The sequence below is a fragment of the Mauremys mutica genome, chromosome 9, assembly GCF_020497125.1.
Source record: "Mauremys mutica isolate MM-2020 ecotype Southern chromosome 9, ASM2049712v1, whole genome shotgun sequence".
Taxonomy (NCBI): Eukaryota; Metazoa; Chordata; order Testudines; family Geoemydidae; genus Mauremys; species Mauremys mutica.
Genome location: NC_059080.1, coordinates 59950827 through 59971997, shown reverse-complemented (window position 1 = coordinate 59971997; position 21171 = coordinate 59950827). Strand labels below are relative to the sequence as shown.

The following is a 21171-nucleotide window of genomic DNA, read 5'->3' as shown; positions in this document are numbered from 1 at the left end:
CACAGTTGGATCAGTATGAAGGACCCTCTCTCTTTTTGGTAAACATGACTGAAAATCCATTTCAGTTTAGTCATTTTGCATATATTTGGATTAACACACATGAGTATAAGAAAAAAAGTTTAGTGTAACAATTTCATTCTGTTTCTTTTCCTTTTCACTTGCTCAATTCCCATAAATTGTACAATCAAATTGGAAGTTTATTGTGTTAATATCTTATTAGCACATTTGTAAAATTCCTTTCAGTGTACGTTCATGCTTCCTTTCTGCTAGGTGGTAAAATGCGTGAACTTTAGTCAGTCATGATAGCAACCATAACTGAAACACAGAGAAGTATATGATTCTTTTGACAGGCAGTATTGCTGTACCTACATCTTTGCTGAAAAAGCAGTTTCAATTTGCAAGCTTTCAAGTAAACACTATTTGGTTTCTTTTCACAGATTTCTACAGTTTGAGTTTTTCATGTTTCAGGATTAGACAATCCTTGCCCAGCCCCAACCTCTCTTGGTTTGCCGTGAAAGCATAAATCACCCCAATTTAGGTTGCAATGGACCCAGTTTTGCTTGAAAGACTCAGACAATTTGACAAATCTTGTCCCTGATTAGCCACTGCTTCACACACTATAGTCATTTACACTATGAAGTCAGAATTCTCCACTAAGTTACACGATGGGTGACATTTCACACCCACTTTTCCACATCACAAATGACTGCACAAAAAAGTTCTAAAAAGCTGGTGCCCATTCATTCCTTTTTAATAAAACATCACATCCATATGCTATATAGATTTCTAATGAAAATTTAATAATCCTTAATTGAATCATCTGCATGAATTAAGTTATTGACCCATCATAACAGATGTTAGTCATGTTTTTAATTGATCAGCACTTCCCTTCCCGCCCCCCTACGGATAGTCAATACACACAAAGAAAGTCATGTTTAGATAGGAGTGTACCATTTAATGGATGTCCAAGGTTACACCAAGAAATGCCAGCTTTTTGGACTGCCAAATTTAAAAACCAAGGGGACTGCAAAACACTGGGTTCTGATTAACTGGGTGCAAACAGACCTGCTCAAATGGATGCACTGTAATGGGCCTTTAAGAGGTGCTAAGTGAGCTCTGTTAAATGGTGCAGTCAAGAGGATTATAAATCATGAGCTAGATTCTTGTCTTTGCTGTGGTACAGAGCAGCTAAAAACTCTGTGGACCCAAGTCCTTCAAGATTGCCTATCTGTACTGGAAATCTCCAGGTGGCTTAGAGCCAGAGAAAAGGGATGTTTCTAAAAGAAGGGGGCATACCTGGGGTATACTTATGCTTTGGTGACCCCCCCAGCTGCCAGAATGGCCTCCTATGATCTTAGCCAGCAGGGCATAAGAATAGCTTTCACTGGCTGCAGAAATGGAGGAATCTAAAGATGGCATAACACTACCTTTCCTTCACCCTGGTCCTGTGGTGAGCACAGCTTGTCTGGATCAGAGAATTTGGGCTCAGAGTATTTACACTATGTACAGGGGCAAACACAGCAAAGGAAGCATGTGAAATAAAAGTGCATTACACAGAAATCACTGAAAACTTGTATGCCAAAGAATACTTAGCAGATTCAAAGGCAGTTTCCACAACCCCTACCGGACAAACTACCCCCTTTTATTTTTGAATTTCAATGTGATATTTCAGAAAAACATTATAATGAATTCTCAAGAAATTGTAGTTTCGCCTGGTAACATTCGTTATTTTTTGTGGGTGGTCAGAGCATCTTGTTTATAGTGCCCTGAGTTTCTTTAGCAGAAAGAAGCGTGGTCTAATGGTCAAAAATACTAGAAAAATCAGAAAAATTGTCAACATTTGAGGGTGGCTAGGTTTGTGTGTGTGTGTGTAAAAAACTGTCAAAAAAAAATCAAATTCCAGAAAGTTTTGAGCCGCTCTAACTCAGAGCTAGGAACTCCTGAGTCTGGCTGTATCAAAATCTTCCTCTATCACCTTCAAGTCATTTAGATCAAAATGTTTAGCCTTGGGTGACTAAATCCACATTTTAAACCTGTATCCAAAATTCTGACCTCAACCTTTCTGCCTCAATATGCATATTCAGTAGGTTGGGATATCAGATTATAAAACAGGGATATTGTCTGAAGTTGTAATCATGTTAGTCCAGAAGTCAAAGAATAATTAAAAAAAAATCACAATCTTATTGACCTAATTACATACAACACTGAGGGGATTAAGTAGGTCAGGTGATCAGTAATGGCATAAGGAGCCTGCTGGAAGAATGTGCTATGCCAATATTTTTATGTATTAGTGTTGTATTCAGGGCCGGCTCCAGACCCCAGCGCACCAAGCGTGCGCTTGGGGCGGCATTTTGCCGGCAGGGCGGCAGTCATGTCTGCGGGAGGTCCACCGGAGCCGCGGGACCAGTGGACCTCCCGCAGGCATGACTGCAGAGGGTCCGCTGGTACCGCGGCTTCGGTGGACCTCCCGCAGGCATGCCAGCGGATGCTCCCCCGGAGCCACGGGACCGGCGACCACCAGAGTGCGCCCCGCGGTGCGCCGCCCTGCTTGGGGCGGCGGGATTCCTAGAGCCGCCCCTGGTTGTATTAATTTAGACAGAATATGTGGGCCCAAAGAGTCAAATCTGTTAACATGACCCTGAAATGGTCTAACATTAAAGAGTTTTAAACAAGGCTCAGGGTTTGGTATTCAGGGACCTCAGCCTGCTTAGTACCATGGCAAACACACCAGTAACAAAATGTTTTAACCTTTTATTAAAGATACAGAAAAAGGAAAAAAACAGTAAAAGCATTTCAAATTTTAAGAATGAAGTAATCATGCGGTGTTGTTGTCTCTCTAATATCCTGGGTCCAACATGGCTACAAGGTAGATGAGGTAATATCTGCTATTAGACTGACTTCTGTTGGTGAGAGAGACAAGCTTTGGAGCTTGCCTAGAGCTCTTCTTCAGGAGTTTATTAGGTATGGCTTTCACTTTAACAACATCCCTTATTCCCTTTAGCTAGAGAGAATTTTTAGAATATGGCAATATCTTTAATACCCTCTAAGACTAACTGTCTGTTCGGGGAAAAGAGAATAAGTTAGTTGAAATGAGCAGCAGCTGTGGTTATTGGTATCTGATTCTTTTTCCTAGAAGACAAAACAAGACCTATGCACACAAAAGAGGAAGGAAGAGAACAGCAAAGATTTTAAAAAAATGCAGCTTCCGGCTCTGGCGTTGACTTTCATGCGCAACCTCACTGCTGGAGAAAGACAGGCATGGCACATGATCTTATCAGCCACTCCGAGACCTGGCAAACTTGTACCAGCATTGGGCTGTTTAAGGCATTGCTTTTAGCTGCCTCTTTCTGGTCACAGTCTTAACAGCAGCATTGCAAAATATGAAAAATGTGCAGACTTGGCTGGCAAAGCCAGTCTCATGTCACACACAAGGAAAAACGAGAGGGACAAGAAAGTGAAGAAATAAAGGTGGGGAAGAATAAGGATGCATGGTGGCAAGGAGTGACAGTCTCACATCCCAGGTGGTGGATGGGATTTAGACAGAGCCAGTGGAGGTAGTGATGTCATCTGGGTCCCTCTCTTTGGCCTAATCTGGAGAACATCTCCCATGATGAGGACGACAAAGACCCAGCAGTGTTACAGTGCATCCCAGGGTCTCAAGAGAAGGCAGCCATGATGGTGAAGCTTGTTCTTTTCTGTTCTCCTGTCTTTCAGTCAGGCAGTGTTCACCAATTTTCCCTCCAAAAAGTCTCTTTTTGAGGGTCCCAAAGGAAGTGGTGTGTGAAATAGCTCCTCCCCTCATTATTTTATTCACCAATTAGGTGTCATTTCTGACACCAATTTTGGTCCATTGATTTCTGGTCCCACACATCTCTTGTTTACCAGGCATGATCATAACAAAGTCCTTGAACTAGATCTGTAAGCCTTTTTGTCTGGACTAATTCAGTCTTTTTCCCTTTTGCACCTATCTCCCATCAACATTTATTGTTATAGGTTATTGTGACACTGTGGAAAAGTGGATACAAGTTTATAATTAGGCTCATAACTGGGCTAAGCCTACTAGGTTCCAATTGTTACCCCATATTCATATTTTATTAGAGACTAAGCTATTACCTTCTGATAACAGTCCAGTGGCCTATATGAAATGAGTTGGGGGCTCTGTCTTTTTCCTCATAGACAGGTATCTATGTCACAAAATTCAGGATCACAATTATCACCCCTTTGCGAAGTCTCAAGCTGAATGGACATGGAGATGGAACCTGGGTAGTTCAGGGCTGAGTCACAGAGGTAGGTAGGGTGGAAGCCTGCATTGCTGTTGCACATGCTGTACCTATTATGTGGATAAGGATGACTTAAGTCTGTATGGCACTTAACAAGCAATACATTCAGTATAGGCCTGAATCCAGAGGTTGTTACAGTCAGGCCTGGCAAAACTCAAATTTTATTTTTTGCATAATTTTGACGGGTAACATCAATGTATATTTTTAAACATTTTTAATTTTTATTCATTTACATTTTCACAGTTGAGACAGTTATGGTTGGTCAGAATTATTTTTTTATGACAGATGCTGAGATTCAAGGAGTTAAACCCATTAAAACACAAGTTGTATTTTTCAGCATGTGATGTTGACATAGTAAATGTCTATAAATCAAACTAATAAGTTCTCAAGGAGCTTTTGTCTTACTTCACCTATCTGTAAAATTTTTTATTAATAATGAAAATATTGTTTTGTCAGTATGTGTGGAGGGAGGGGAGGGGGGTGAAAAAAAATCTATGTTGACTGACATTTAGCACTAAAAATCTAATCCTTCCAAGGCTAGTTAAAGTCAATGGAAAGATTTCCATTGACAGACTTCATTGCACCTGATGCAAAGCCCATTCAAGTCAATGGAAGTCTTCCATTGGCTTGAATGGGCTTTACATCAGGTGCTATAAAGTCTTTCAATTGACTTTAAGGGGTTTTGGATCAGGCCCTAAAATGTTTAAAAGACAAGGTTTTGAGAATTCCTGTAAGAGGAAATGCCTATAACTGCAGTACTTTTAGCTTTTTTATTCAAAAGTAAAAACAGTGGAATGGAAAACATGTAAACCATTCTTGAAGACCCACTGTTCTAGCCTGGCTGTAACCAGTGCTTTTTGATCTACTGGTGTGGAACTCTTAGTTCAAGGAGGATTTCTTTTTTCCTTTTACTGAGTGACTGCTAGCCAAACAGAAATAGAAAGCTGTCCAGGCATCCTCCCAGATACTTGCTGAGGTTGCACTGTGAAAAGTTCAAAGCCAGTGGGGGGAAAAAAAGTTGTCTAATTCAAAGTCAACATCAGTCTCAGTGCTGCAGGACAGAAGCTGGGCTCATTTCTATTTATGCACACGTGAAATGCAAAGGTGCCTCACCCTATTCAGCATCTAGGGCTGTTGTCTTCAGCAAGGATGATTTTGATTAATACTGCTCCAGGGCAGGACCTCCACTGAGGATTAATGACTAGCCAGAGGAGCCGATGGCTAGAGGCACTGCTGAAGGCCATTTTCCCAAACTGATCGTTAATCCCTAGAAATGCCCTGCACAGACATTTTTATTGCTATCTAACAAAATATGAGACGCAAAACATCCTAAATACTTTTTTCATGCTGTTTTTAAAATGGCATTGATACCTCTACCTGGGGTGTAGCACCCCAGGAGGTCTGAGATTTAATAGCTGGGCAGTGTTAAAGAATGAATACCCTGGAATTAGCCTGGCTATTTTAATTTTTTTTAAATTTAGCTTATGATTGGTCACTAGCTATAATATATATAGCTTTCCTGCTCCCTCAAATCTGTTACTTTGTTTTGTCCAATTGTATTTCCTGATCTTCTGAATTATATGAAACTCCCTCTGTTACTTAAGTTAAATCTAAATGATTTTTGGAAAAGGCCCCCAAAATGGCTAAACATTCTAAGCCATAATATTTTAAGCCTAATTCATTTCCCACCCCAAGGCACTTTTCGTTTGTTATTTTCACTCTTAATCGAACAAGTCATTTATGTGAGTAATGAAAATAATCTTACCATGCAGCTTTTAATCTATTATTCAGCATCAAAACAGAAAGTAAAAATTGCTATTGCTATCAATAATTCAACTCCAGCACAGTTTTAGTGCTAATGCAGCCACTCAGCTGAACCCCAGACTAGTGCCTCATCCATTTTTAATTCCTAGGCGGTCTGCATCATGTGAGGTCAAGCATGTGAAATGTGATTAAAAATATGGTTGTGAAGTGTGAGAAGGTCAACTAAAAGTATATTTACCTATTTGACAACATCCAGCTAATACAAATTACAACCTGAATATATGTTAATGAGATTGAAAAAGAAAATTCCATTGCAGAATAGCAGGTGCCTGTCTGACTTAGCTAAGAGCACAACTAAGAAGATCTTGAAGAAGCCTAAAAAAACCAAGGCAGCACTGAGAGTCTGAGCTAGTAAAGACAAACCAGGAGCTCTCTACATTTCGACTGCATTTCTAGCAATTTTATTAGATGGCAGAGGTGGCCACATGTTGTAATCTCTTCCCAGCTGTTCTCTTCAGTTTTACTTCTGGAGAAGAGTTCTTAAAGTGCTGCTCAAACTTCATCAGAACCTTTTTAAAACATCCAGTGTTTCTCCAGGCTACATTTTCTTTATTTTTTTAAGTAGGGTGTTGGCAAGGAAAACAAAAATTTGCTACCAAAGAGTTTTCATCAGCTCCCACTGCTAATTTCCCTCTTGAAGTCAATCATTCTCTCTGACATCACAGTTGGTTGCTATGGAAGTCATCATTATGTCATAAACATGGTTAAGGAACCCTGAGGTAATCATACCCTATGACCTTGACAAGTAAGGAAGGGCAGGAGCCCCAAAAAAATCCCATATCAGTCTCTTCCCAGAGGTGCCAAAGGGGTCTTTCCATCCTTCTTAGGCAGTGGCAGAGCTGATCTATTCATCCTGCTTCCCCATAGTGGGTGAGCACTGGAGAAAGAGTCACATCATCACTGTCTGCATTGGTAATGTGACCAGGGGGCTGCTGGCATCTTTGTTTGCCTTCCCATTGACAGAGGGGGGAGTATTGGAAGGATAAAGACCCTCTTTCCCTCCCATGCCCTGGAGAAATAGAAAAGCACGTCCCCCCTTATTCTTTCTTTAGGTTGTTTGATTGGAACTGATAGTCCCTATCAATGTGAGATTATATATTCGCTTACTGGCCAACATGTTAGCTGCAAAGGTTTGGAATTTGAAATTGTGCTAATTTATTTTTTCCACTGACAATTTCACATGCTCTCATGCTGACAGAAGCCTTTGGGAATTGCCTTATTTCTTCATGGCTAAAAGATGCAGCCTGTGAAATTATATGGACTACCTTGCAGTCTCTCTTCAGGTTTATTTCTTGCTGCCTGACCTTTGTCAATGAAACAAACTGAAATTCATTTGACCCTGGGAGTGAAAGTCTTTTCATTCTGGAACAGTTAAGTTAAGTGGGCTGGACAAAGGTTTCTGCATGGGTCAGGGCACTGCATAGGCAAAAATGGATACGGCTTTGTATAGTACAATATCCAGGCTAACAAACCAGAGGGCCTACACTGGATTTGGTTTTTCAAAATGCTGTAGCAGAGATTATCTTAGTCACACCTAACTCACATATTATTTGCATTACTGTACCACCTTAGGAGTCCCAGTCACGGATAGGACCCCATTGTGACAGGTGCCATACAAACAAAGAACAAAAAGATGGTCCCTCCACCCCCGAGGACTTATTATCTCAGTCCAAGAAAGAGACCACAGATGTATATAGAAACATAGATAGAGGAGTACAAGGAAACAGAGACACAGTATTGGTCAGCATGTTAGGCAGACGTCTTAGCCATAGGCACCAAGTTTCTAGTCTGCCGGGGAGGGGGGCGCCCCACTGGCTCCGCCCAGGCTCTGCCCCCACTCGACCCCCTCCCCCAGTGTCTCCTGACAGCATGAAACAGCTGATCCGCAGCAGGTGGTAGGTGCTGGGAGGGGGAGATTCTGGTAGGGGGGCTGCCGATGGGTGCTCAGCTCCCACCATTTTTTCCTGTGGGTGATCCAGCCCCGGAGCATCCATGGAGTCAGCGCCTATGGTCTTAGTGCACCAGGAGCCTAACTGTTGTCCAGTTTTTTGTAGGCCTCACAGCAAAAGAGTGTTTTAAGGAAGGATTTGAAGGAGAACAATGAGTAAGTTTTGCAGAGATTTATGAGGAGCTCCTCCCAAGAAGGAGGGGCAGCATGAGAGAAGGCACAAAGGTTTAACAAGTGACAATTTAACAAGTGAGCAATGGAGGCTGACGTCAGCCAACTGGACGTAACATTTTTATAGAGAATGAGAGATGGTAGGTACAGTGGGGATAGGCCATGAAGGGCCTTGAAAAGTGGAGACAAATAAGCAACTTATGTCTGACATGACAGAGAAGGAGTTGTCAATGGAGGGATGGCAAGCCAGGGGTGATATGGTTAAAGCAACAGACTAGGAAAACAATATTTGCAGCAGCATTCTGAACGGATGACAGATGCATAATTGCCTAGTTTGTAAGACCACAGAAAAGGATGTTTCAATAATCAAGACACAAGGGAGCCAGGATGAGAATTTTAGGGGTGTGTGTGTGGATAGATAGGAAAGGCCCTATCTTCGACATGGTATGGAGAAAAAGAAAAAGTCTGGATGTGAGGACCTAGAGGAGCACTCGAGTCAAAGTTGATGTCCAGGTTATGGGCCTCAGTAATGGCAGAATGGTGACATTTTCCACAGTGATTGAGAAAGCGGGGAGAAGCAGGGAGAGCTTGGTTATGAAGCTTATCCTCAGATGGACTTATATCAGCTTGGCACATGTAACTGATTGCCCATCATGTTTTCTGACCCTAATTTTCACAAGTTAACCAAACATGCCTTATCCAATATTATCCAAGCTGGCATGACATTGTAAACATAGCTAGGTTGTATTCAACATTAAATACATCACTGCCTCTAGGCTTGATTCTATTTTATTGAAAATTGGAGAATCTGGGTTACCTCTTAAAATTTAATACGGTTCACATCAAAATAGCAAAAAAACTCAGCAGTGACATCACTCACATCAACATTAAGTACAAGTATTACCTGTAAGGTTTAAAACAGATATGGGAAGAGATTATTTACCATCATTTTATTGCAGGTTTTACTGAGTCACATTCACTCAGTTGTAGTGACAAAAGACCTCGAGCATATGAGTTAGTCCCATCTTACAAACAGGCTTGTGCAAGCAGCTCCCTCTCTCACACAGACAGATAAGAAAAAAACAATCAGGTTGAGGAAGACAGGATGGAGAGGTTGAAAATTGATTTCTAGACTGTCAGTGACCTTGAGACAGAGATTCACTGTAAATGCTAATGCAGACTGATGGTCAGCACAACCTGCAAACCCCACAGCAAGTTGACAGAGTACGTTTAGATCCACAGAGCAGAAGGTGCAATCTCCGAGACTGTGACACAGTGCACGTGAAATCATTTACAATCAGCAAGCTGTAAGGTATTTTGATTTATAGGACCCCCATTCCAAAGACCTCTAAGGCACCTAACGAAGTACACAGGCTCCAAAACTACACTTTTTCCTTTGGGTACCATTTTATAGCTATTGCCCTCCAAGCTGCTGTGATCTCATGTATTTATTAATTACAATTACATTAGGATTTTCAGGGAGTCTTGCTTCAGTACCAAACTGTCTGAAACTATACCCATAGCTACCACCTCCATTTCTCCTGCTGCAACCCATTGGTTGATCACTGCCTGGTACTATTGCTCTGACTGCTTATGTAGCATTAACTGCGACCAGGTAATATGTTGGCTTATTATGCAGGTCAAACTAGGTGACTATATCTGTTCCTTCTGGCCTTAAACTCTATGGTTCTATGATTATAAAGATGTTAAACCCTGTCTACATTAGAAGCTAGCACGTCTTTCAGCAACACTTAAAACACATTAGCAAAGATGTTTTATAATGCAACTCCTGCATCTGCAAAGCCAGGGAGAGAAAGGAGGGGCTTTGTCTGGACTGACTTGGAGGGGGGGAAAAAAGGAGGGGCTCCTTTATGGCTCCCACTGGACTTGGAGGAGCACCACCTGAGCTGGTGGGCAGGGGGTGGGGCTCAGGTTAGCCATTGGTCCTTTATAGAACTGCTGAAGGGTCACAGTCTGACACAAGCACCTTCATGAGTATTCAACATCCTGAGAACCCAGCAGAATAAGTCCAAGAGAAAAAATAGCTAAAGAATAAATAAATCTCAAATAGCTAAAGAATATCTTCAGCTTTTAAGTTCCCTTTTTCAACCAAAACCACTTAGTTCTGTTCTGGGAACACTAATAAGTTACTGACTCTGGGAGTTTCAGGTGCCACACCTCTGTAGTTAGTAGAAATGGCTGGAATATGGCTAAGAAGTTGTCTGTACTCGCCAGAAATAATCTGAGAGTTGATCTCGGGTGTTCACTTGATGAATTCATTAATTCAATGTGCTCAGCTCCAGCAATCTTGGCATACAAAGGCAACCCACAGGAATACATCTGTCGGAAATGTGAGTGTTGCAGCAAGGACCAATTGTCCAAGTAAGGCTCTATAACTCAAAAGATGTACTGCAAATATATATCCAGCAGTTTGCAAAACGAAATGTGAATAAAAACAGATGGAGCATGAATCACTTTTTCAACCATTAGATGGCAGAGTTTCACAAGCAGGGTTTGCACTTTTGACTTTGTGGTGCTGTGCATAATTCACACATCAGTGAATGCTTAACAGTTCCAGCAGTTAATAGACTAAATTTTGAAGTGCTGGATAGTGCAGATGGTTTATTCGTTATCTTGTAATCCCTGGAAAACAGTGTTCAAATCAACAACTAAAGTGCAAAAGCTTCAGAATGTCACAAAGTCACTGCTTTCGCTGAATGAGTGTTGCTGCAATGTGTGTGCAGTCTGCAGAGATTGGCCACGGGTTAGCACCCCTCCCCATTTAGGATGAGCACCTGGCTCTGACAGCAGTTCTGAGGGGGGAAGTCAGGAATATATCTATTCCTCACCTCTTTCAATCTGTGTAATGAGCAGCAGCACAAGCAGTAAGGCCATTTGTGCTCTCTCCTAAAAAACCCTGGCAGGTTAGCAATGCAGAGGTGGATTGTAGGCATGTGTCAAGGTGCACTGGAAGGCTAAGAATAACCCTTTGCCCCACTAAGAAGGGTCACGACTGTCTCCCAAATGTATGAATTTGAAATCCTAGTAAAAGTCAAGAAAAGAACACAACTATAGAAGTTCACACTGAGAAACTCACCACACGGAGCTCAGAGAGGTGGGAACCCTGTGGACGTATCCCTTCAAAGGAATACCCCCCCACCCCCACATCTATCTTCTCCAGCCCAACATACCTGACAAGTTACCTTCTGGCTCCCTCCAGTGGAATAATTCCACTCTTCCTTCCATACCTTTCCCTGCTACATGGAAAGATTAACACTTGACAAGAGGAAAAGGAAGCTGTAAATTCTCCTCTATACTTAAAAAATATCTCAAAAAGCCAAATCTCCAAATAAGCCAGGACCCTGGGAGCCATGAAGGGTGTGTACATATATATACTAGCCAATTTTAATGATATCTGAATCATCATGGCCTCAAAAATAGATCTACCCACGCAGAAAATGGAAAGCTTAAGAATGTCATAGGTTCCTCCCCCACTTGGAGCTTTTGGGTTCACAAGATGGGGACCTGCATGGACTCCTCTAAACTAAAATCCTAGTTTAGATCTGGTAAAAGCTGCCACCACCCAATAATGTACGTGTATTGGGACACAGTCCTTCCCCAAAGTCCTTGGGGATCCCAAGAGCCCCAAATCCATAGAGTTCTTACACCTAGGAGAAGTAAACCATTCCCCCCTGCTTCCTCCCCCCTCCCTTTTCCTAGGAGAGATACCGGGATTCAACTACAGAGGGATGCCTTCCTCCTCCCTCCTCCCCTTTCCCTGAGAATTCACCCAAGGAAAGATCAACCAAGTCCTTAACAGAAAAGATTTATTAAAGAATAAAAAGAAAGTAACTGTCTCTAATACCAAGATGGAACAATACACAGGGTTTAAACTTAATCAATCTCTGGAGAGAATCCCCCCTCCTTTCTTTCTCAGTAAAAGCAATAACAGTACAGAATTAAAGAAATTCTATAGCAAGACACACAATTGCAAATGTAGAAATCAAATTATAAGACTAATCCGCCTTTTTAATTAATACTCTCTATTGGATGGTAGGAAATACTCCAGGAGAACTTGGAGACATGTCTGGCCTCTCTTAGATCCAAAGAGAGCACGAACAATCCAACAAAGAACACAGACAAAGGCTTCCCTCCACAGAGATTTGAAATTATCCTGTCCCTTAACTGGTCCTCTGGTCAGGTGTTTCTCAGGTTACTGAGCTTGTTAACCCTTTCCAGGTAAAAGAGACCTTAACCCTGATCTATTTATGACAAAGAATAATCTCTCCTGTGACCCCGAAGCCATCTGCTAATATCCAGGCTTCTCTAGATCACTGGGAAAAGCAACAATATCAAATATATTTTTTTAAAATAAGGAAAAAAATATATCCTTCTCTTTAGGTGGGTCTGGACAATGATGGGATTCAAGGATTGGTTTCCCTTTTTCCTACCTAGGGTCTGTTCCCTTTTCTGGTCTATTCAATCTCTCTCTCAGGGTACATCTACACTACAGGATTATTCCGATTTTACAGGAACCGGTTTTTTAAAACAGATTGTATAAAGTCGAGTGCACGCGGCCACACTAAGCACATTAATTCGGCGGTGTGCGTCCATGTATCGAGGCTAGCGTCGATTTCCGGAACGTTGCACTGTGGGTAGCTATCCCATAGTTCTCGCAGTCTCCCCCGCCCATTGGAATTCTGGGTTGAGATCCCAGTGCCTGATGGGGCAAAAAACATTGTCGCGGGTGCTTCTGGGTACAGCCTCACCCCACCCTCCGTGAAAGCAGCAGCAGCCAACCGTTTCACGCCTTTTTTCTGGGTGAACTGTGCAGACCCATAGCACAGCAAGCATGGACCCTGCTCAGCTCAAGACAGCAATCATGGACGTTTTAAAAACCTCACGCATTCTCGTGCACTCAATGCTGAACCGGAACCTGCAAAGCCAGGCGAGGAGGCGGCAGCGGCTACGGTAGCACAGGAACGAGAGTGATGAGGACATGGACACAGAACTCTGTCAAACTGCGGGCCCCTGCGCTTTGGAGATCCTGCTGGTAATGGGGCAGGTTGTAGCCATTGAACGCCGATTTTGGGCCCGGGAAACAAGCACAGACTGGTGGGACCACGTAGTTTTGCGGGTGTGGGACGATTTGCAGTGGCTGCGAAACTTTCACATGCGTAAGGGCACTTTCATGGAACTTTGTGACTTGCTTTCCCCTGCCCTGAAGCGCCAGAATACAAAGATGAGATCAGCCCTCACAGTTGAGAAGCGAGTGGCAATAGCCCTCCTGAAGCTTGCAACGCCAGACAGCTACCGGTCAGTCGGGAATCAATTTGGAGTGGGCAAATCTACTGTGGGGCCGCTGTGATGCAAGTAGCCAAAGCAATCACTAAGCTGCTGCTACGAAAGGTAGTGACTCTGGGAAATGTGCAGGTCATAGTGGATGGCTTTGCTGCAATGGGATTCCCTAACTGTGGTGGAGCGATAGATGGAACCCATATCCCTATCTTGGCACCGGAGCACCAGGGCACCCACTACATAAACCGCAAGGGGTACTTTTCAATGGTGCTGCAAGCACTGGTGGATCACAAGGGACGTTTCACCAACATCCACGTGGGACGGCCAGGAAGGGTTCATGACACTCGCGTCTTCAGGAACACTACTCTGTTTAAACGGCTGCAGCAAGGGAATTACTTCCCATACCAGAAAATAACAGTTGGGGATGTTGAAATGCCTGTCGTTATCCTGGGGGACCCAGCCTACCCCTTGATGCCATGGCTCATGAAGCCATACACAGGCAGCCTGGACAGTGGTCAGGAGCTGTTCAACTACAGGCTGAGCAAGTGCAGAATTGTGGTAGAATGTGCATTTAGCCATTTAAAGGCACGCTGGTGCACATTACTGTCTCGCTCAGACCTCAGCCAAACCAATGTCCCCATTGTTATTGCTGCTTGCTGTGTGCTCCACAATCTCTGTGAGAGTAAGGGGGAGACCTTTATGGCGGGGTGGGAGGCTGAGGCAAATCAGCTGGCAGCTGATTACGCACAGCCAGACACCAGGGAGATTAGAAGAGCACACCAGAAAGCGGTGCGCATTAGAGAAGCTTTGAAAACCAGTTTCATCACTGGCCAGGGTACGGTGTGACTGTTGTGCTTCTTTCTCCTTGATTAAACCCTCCCCGCCTTGATTGACTCATTCACTGTAAGACACTCCCCGCTTCGATCACAGAATGCTTTCTAAGGAAATAAAGTCACTCTCGTTTAAAAATCATGTATTCTTTATTACTTAATTATAAAAAGAGGGAGAGAACTGACAAGGTAGCCTGGGTGGGGTTTCGGAGGAGAATAGTAGGGAAGTAAAAGGCCACTATAAAAATTTCATAATTTCATAATAATGAGAGCCTTTTGGTTGGGCTGTCCACTGGGGTGGAGTGGGCGGGTGCACGGAGCCTACCCCCACGAGTTCTTACTCGTCTGGCGGGTGAGGAGGCTAAGGGACATGGTGAGGGGGGATGGTGGTTATACAGGGGCTGCAGTGGCACTCTGTGATCCTGCTGCCATTCGCCGGAGCATGTCAGTTTGATCACGCAGCAGTCCCAGAGTTGCATCCCGCCACTGCTGATCTTCCTGCTGCCACCTCTCATCTCGAGCATCTCTCCTGTCCTCACGTTCGTCCTTCCTATCCTCATGTTGGTCCCTCCTATCCTCACGGTCACTGGTATCTTCCCTGTACTTTGCTACCACGTCCTTCCACTCATTCAGATGCGCTCTTTCATTGCGGGTCACTTCCATGATTTCTGAAAACATTTCTTCTCACGTCTTTTTTTTCCCCACCGCCTTATCTGAGATAGCCTTCGGGACGGAGTAGGGATGCTTGAAAAATTTGCAGCTGCATGAGGGAGGGAAAAAAGGGAGAGAAGTATTTAAAAAGATACATTTTAGAGAACAATGGTCATACTCTTTCACGGTGAACAACACTATTCACCTTACAAAGCACATGTGTTTTCACTACAAGGTCGCATTTTGCTTCTTAATATTGAGTGCCTGCGGCTTTGGTGTTACAGATCACAGACGCAGGTCCGGGCATCAGAATTCTGCTTGCATGCGGCCATGGTAAGCCATTGTCTTTCGTCTTCTGCAGCCTTCATCTATCCAGCGCCCTCCTTTCCCAAATAGCAAGCAAAGCCCATTGAGTGCTGCTTTTTTCCTGTTAACGTGCAGCAGCAGAAACCACCCCGTGGCTGGTATAATGGAAGATCACTGCTAAACACCCTCTTTTCCACCCCCCCCACAACCGCGTGGCTGGTAGCAGGAAAGATCCCTGCTAGCCAAAGGCGGAAAAAAGCAGCGCCAATCGTGCCCCCCGCTTCCCCCTGCGTGGCTACCTGCAGGGAAGGATTTCTTTTAAGCAACAGGCAAACAGCTCAGTAGGAATGGCCATCTCTGTCCCCTTACTTAAATTCCTGATTTTCAACCAGGTTACCATGAACGATATCACTCTCTTGAGGATAACACAGCGAGATAAAGAACGGATGTTGCTTGAATGCCAGCAATCACCGGGACCATACGCAGCTAGGCTTTGTCATGCAATGACACCAGATTACTTGCTACGTGCATGGCGTGGTCAAGTGTCCTACCATGGAGGACGGAATAATGCAGAGCTGCCCAGAAACCTTCTGCAAAGGCTTTTGGAGTACCTCCAGGAGAGCTTCATGGAGATGTCCCTGGAGGATTTCCGCTCCATCCCCAGACATGTTAACAGACTTTTCCAGTAACTGTACTGGCCACGAATGCATCCCAAGTCCTCAGGCCAAATTAATCATTAAAACACGCTTTCTTTTAAACCATGTCTTATATTTACAAGGTACAGTCACCAGAGGTCCCTTCCATGGCTTCATTGTCTGGGATAGTTGCTTGGGAGGGCTGGGAGGGTAATTCCGTCAGGATGAGAAAAAGCTCCTGGCTGTTGGGGAGAACGGAGTGCTGTGTGCTCTCTACAAGCTCATCCTCCTCATCTTCCCTGTCTGCAGAATCCTCAGGCAAGGCTAAGATTACCCCCACCTCGGAATCCACGGTCAGGGGTGGGGTAGTGGTGGTGGACTCCCCTAGAATTGCATGCAGCTCAGCGTAGAAGCGGCATGTTTACGGCCCTGCCCCGGACCTTCCGTTTGCTTCTTTGGTTTTCTGGTAGGCTTGTCTGAGCTCTTTAACTTTCACACGGCACTGTACTGAGTCCCTGGTGTGGCCTCTCTGCATCATGGCCTTGGAAATTTTTTCAAATGTTTTTTCATTTTGTCTTTTGGAACGGAGTTCTGTTAGCACTGAATCCTCTCCCCATATAGCGATCAGATCCAGTATCTCCCATGCGGTCCATGCTGGAGCTCTTTTTCGATTCTCAGGAGACTGCATTGTTACCTGTGCTGATGAGCTCTGTGTGGTCACCTGTGCTGATGAGCTCTCCACGCTGGGCAAACAGGAAATGAAATTCAAAAATTCGCGGGGCTTTTCCTGTCTACCTGGCCAGTGCATCTGAGTTCAGATGACTTTCCAGAGCGGTCACAATGGTGCACTGTGGGATAGCTCCCGGAGGCCAATACAGTCAATTTGCGGCCACACTAACCCTAATCCGACATGGCAATACTGATTTCAGCGCTACTCCTCTTGTCCGGGAGGAGTACAGAAACCAGTTTAAAGAGCCCTTTATATCGATATAAAGGGCCTCATTGTGTGGACGGGTGCAGGGTTAAATCGGTTTAACGCTGCTAAATTTGGTTTAAACGTGTAGTGTAGACCAGGCCTCACTGTTGTGGTGTGCATTCGGCCATGGGGATTGTAGCAACCATGGCCCAGGCACCACATAAATCCTGAGATTTTAATATCTTGAATTCATCCAAAAGCCTGAAACAGGCAGCCATGTTCCAGAACGAGGACTCAATTTATTAGCCCCTCTCCTACCAGTGACACTACACTACACCCCATATAGTAATCCTATCTTCCCATTCCTCACATTCCTGAGATTTAATAAGCACCATCACATCCTATTGAAATAGGGAATCTTTTTATACTTAGAATTTTCCCTGCTCAATTGTGGATCCCAAGCTGAAGTAACAGAACTTAATGAAAAGGGGAAAGACTTGTTCCAATTCTAGGGCTACCAAGGGAATAAAAAGTGAAAAAAATAATGGAAACCCAGCACCAGAGCAAACACAAAACCAGGCAAATATGCTGTAAAAAACATACAGTGACGGAAGAATTTCAAAAAGGCTGGGGCTTGGAAAAACATTCAGAAGTTTGGATACTTCATTGAATCAACTGAGGCCTCCCCCCAGGCCCAGCCATCCTCCATCTCTTCACAGATCCCCTGCCAAATGGAAGATGAGATAAGATAGTGGCTTGTGAGAGAACGTACATGGCCAACGATGCCACTTTGGTATGGCTGAAGGATGGCTAAAAGATCTATACCCCATCTGGCATTTTGAGAAGATTATGGATAGGTCTAGTCTCCACACCCAGTAGCTAAAGGGGGATTTGTCCCTCTACCTCTCTTCAGAAGTCCAATTGTTCCTGTCCCCATCAGTATTTTGTCCTCCACTCATCTGTCCACCTAGACCAAGAGTGCTATAGGAGAGGTGGTGGGGGTTGACTCAATCTCCTACCCCAATCATTACAGCATTAAGTGGTGGTGTGTGTGCTGTAGGGTGGGAAATTATGCTTGTACATTTTAAGTGGGAACAGAGCATCCTGGCCACTCTCTGCTTAGTTCTACACAAAGTCACCTGCTTCCCGCCCAACTCAGTATAGGGTTGTGGCGGGGTGGTCACTCTGCCATGCCTTGAAGGGCTTAAAACAGCCTTGGGAGAGGGCTGTGGCTGGGGAAAAGCTGGGCTGATTTGGAAAGCAGCCATAGCTGCAGCCAATGCAAGGAGGGCCCAGCTGGCCCTTATAAGAGGGCGGTGGGCCAGCAGGAAGGACACACACTCTCTCTAGCTTTCTTGAGAGAGAGGATCTGGCTGCCTGGGAAGCTGAGAAGGGTACCTAGGGTGGAGCAGTACCCACCTGGGGTACCTGGGGAAGGGCAGAGGGAGCTGGGGAGCTCCAGCCTAACAAAACCCCAGGCTGCAGACCTAGTTAAGGGTACTGGGGCTGCAGAGGGGCAGTCCAGAGATAAGCGGAGGCAGCAGGTCCAACACCCCCTTGCTGATGATGAGTGGTTTATAGACTGCAGTCTGCCCCAGGGACCAGGGCTAGATGATGACTGGCAGTCGCCACTGAGGCAAAGTGGGGGTTGGGGGTTCCCCTGGGTGGGGAGACCCAGATTGGGAGTTGCTGCTGGGGGGCAGAACGCCCAGGCAAAGGGCACTATGGTCTGGGAAGGATATGGGGGCCAGCAACAGGCAAGACACTGTCCTGCAGAGGACACTCCAGGCTGGAAGAGCCAGTTCCCCGGAGGACCTGCAGGAGATGCCCCGCCAGTGAGTCGCATCCCTCTACAAGAGTCTGCTGGGATGGAACACACACTGCTGACTTCCCATTGGTCACTGCACGTACATGCCTCATAGCACTTGGTAATAAGGAAATAAGTTCCTGGAATAATTCTGAAGAGCAGCTGGGTCTCTCTGGAGGCAGCCTACACAGCCTGGGGAGATCTGGGGGACTAATACCAATACATCAGTTCACAAGGATTCAAAAGTCAGAAACACCATATGCCCCAGCCCAAACAATTGCCCACTTCAACATGTAGCACTGACATTTACCAGCAGTCATCTTCTTGGAAGGGGAAGTCCTGTTGCTTACACAGCCCTTTGTCATCTCCACTGATCAGAAGGCAGCCCATTTTCCACTATGGCATCTCCAGAGCATCTTTGCACTCTCCCGCTATTGATGTATCTGTCACTATTTGTTCTCCAATGCTAGGCAGTGTTGCAGTGTGCCAAGCAGAAGGGGCTGGATTTCAGTGCTGAGGGCAGTATTACTATACCAGTGCAACATCGGTTGCATTGTTAAAAATAAATAAATCACAACGAACAGGAGATTTTTCTGACCACGTTGCTATTTGCAGCCAATTTCTATTCTTGTTTTTCTAGTCGCGCTACTGCATTTATTCTTTCAACTTATATAATAAAATAAGACCACTAAAAATGCACACTAAACACAGCTTATTTTTGTTCTGTATTTAGAAGCAATATATAATGAAAACTCAGTATGTTTTCTGCTTATATTTCAGGTGCAACACTGAAGAAACCAGTTGTAAATAATGATGGCTTTCCACCTGTGTGTGTAAATGAGGTCAAACTGGTGTCATAAGCAACAAGGATTTCGCACCAAGGGACCCAGTGGAGACCCTACAGGGGAAAAATCATCCTACTCTGTCATCTTATTAACAAATATTGTTGGAGCTTATGACACACACCCTTGAATCCAGGTTTGCAAATGGGCAATAAACATGCTCCATTTTTAAATTGCAATGAAATTATGGTGAAAATTGTTCCATGACATGAATGAGTAATGAAATATCTTTTGTCATATTGCACCATATGATGAAGTCTTTCAGGCAACAAAAAATGCCAGTATGTTTTTTTTTAATGCAAATATGTACCGAACAAGCATTAACTTGGTTTAAATAATTTTCATTCTTTTGGATAATGTAAATATTGTGAATTTCTACTGAACTTCACAGAAGTGCTTAATAAATGTTATTGTAATAGTTTAATCATCTTAAACTTGATCATGCAGACTACATTTGTATGCTGATATTTACCACTTAGTTTAAAACATTTTGTAAATATGGAGATAAAAACAGCAGGAAGTATAAAATGGTCTATATTCTCCAAAGAAGTTTGTTTACTGTGTACCCTAGTTATAGAGGGTTGTGTTTGAGAATGACTATTAAAAAGTTGTTACTTGTTCTGTTCTAAGAAAAACACCCTGTTTAAGTGTGAAACCGTGGTTTTATTTAATCCCAGAAAGTCTTATTTTTCTAATTTAGAACCCAGTTAGATATACCACTAACTGGACTTTCATTTTCTGTGAAGAAGCCTCTCAAGCGGGTTTAACTCAAGAGCCATTATTTTCTAGACAGTTCTAACTTGTGCTTAATTGCAAACTGTCACATACTGGAAGGGCACAGGATTATACTGGATTGAAACTGGATACATAGAAGTTCTACAGCCTATAGATTGGACTGGTGATCTAATGGTCCCTTCTGGCCTTACAATCTACGAAAAGAACATTAGATTGTCTAGTCCGATATCCTGCCTCAAATAGGGTTTGACATCTGATGCTTTGTGGAAGGGGAAAAAAATCATCCATAAATTCATACAGATTTATATGTTGTAATATGGGGTGGAGAATGAGGTGAAGGAAGAGGATTCTTTCCTGACTTCCACAAGCAATCATTTTACACCTTGAATCATGAGATGTGGTTACCCTCTGCTTGCACATTTGCAGCTGTCAGTCAAGTACTGTAGATAGATTTTTTTAAAAAGTGGATAATGTAGTGAGTATTATCTAAACTTTGCTGAATCTGAATTGGTACAAAAATAACATAAGGCACTGAGATCAGGCACCTGTGAAATGAAATTCAGTGTTCCAGAGATAGCATATGGTTTAAAAAATGTTATGAAATAAAACCTACCCACTAGGGTCACCAAGGTTTCCAGTACAGGTCATCTTCAGGATGAAAGCATTTGATACAAAGAACCTGTCCTCTACAGTATAGAGGAACATTTGTGACCCTCCTTTGCTGCTGAGATATAGGTAAGGGTGGGCTGCCAAGAATTTATCATTTAGAATGTAAAAAGTCTAAAATCACAAACAATTCATCACATAGGCATCCCTTCAGCAATGCTAAAGTGACACACTATTTGTGGGCTAATCAAATAATAACAAACAAACATATGGCTCAACAGAAGAAGTTGTGAAGAACAGGTTCTTACACAAAACTGATCTC

General features: G+C 43.7%; 1 protein-coding gene across 1 annotated transcript in view; it reads left to right on the top strand.

Annotated features, from left to right (window-relative positions):
- The window catches only part of AMER3 (APC membrane recruitment protein 3), a 48592-nt gene extending 28571 nt beyond the window's left edge, over positions 1 to 20021 (top strand). The window contains exon 3 of the mRNA XM_045030912.1: positions 19447 to 20021. The gene's annotated coding sequence lies outside the window, so the exon portion shown is untranslated. The remainder of the gene's footprint in view (positions 1 to 19446) is intronic.
- The last annotated feature ends 1150 nt before the right edge of the window (positions 20022 to 21171 follow it).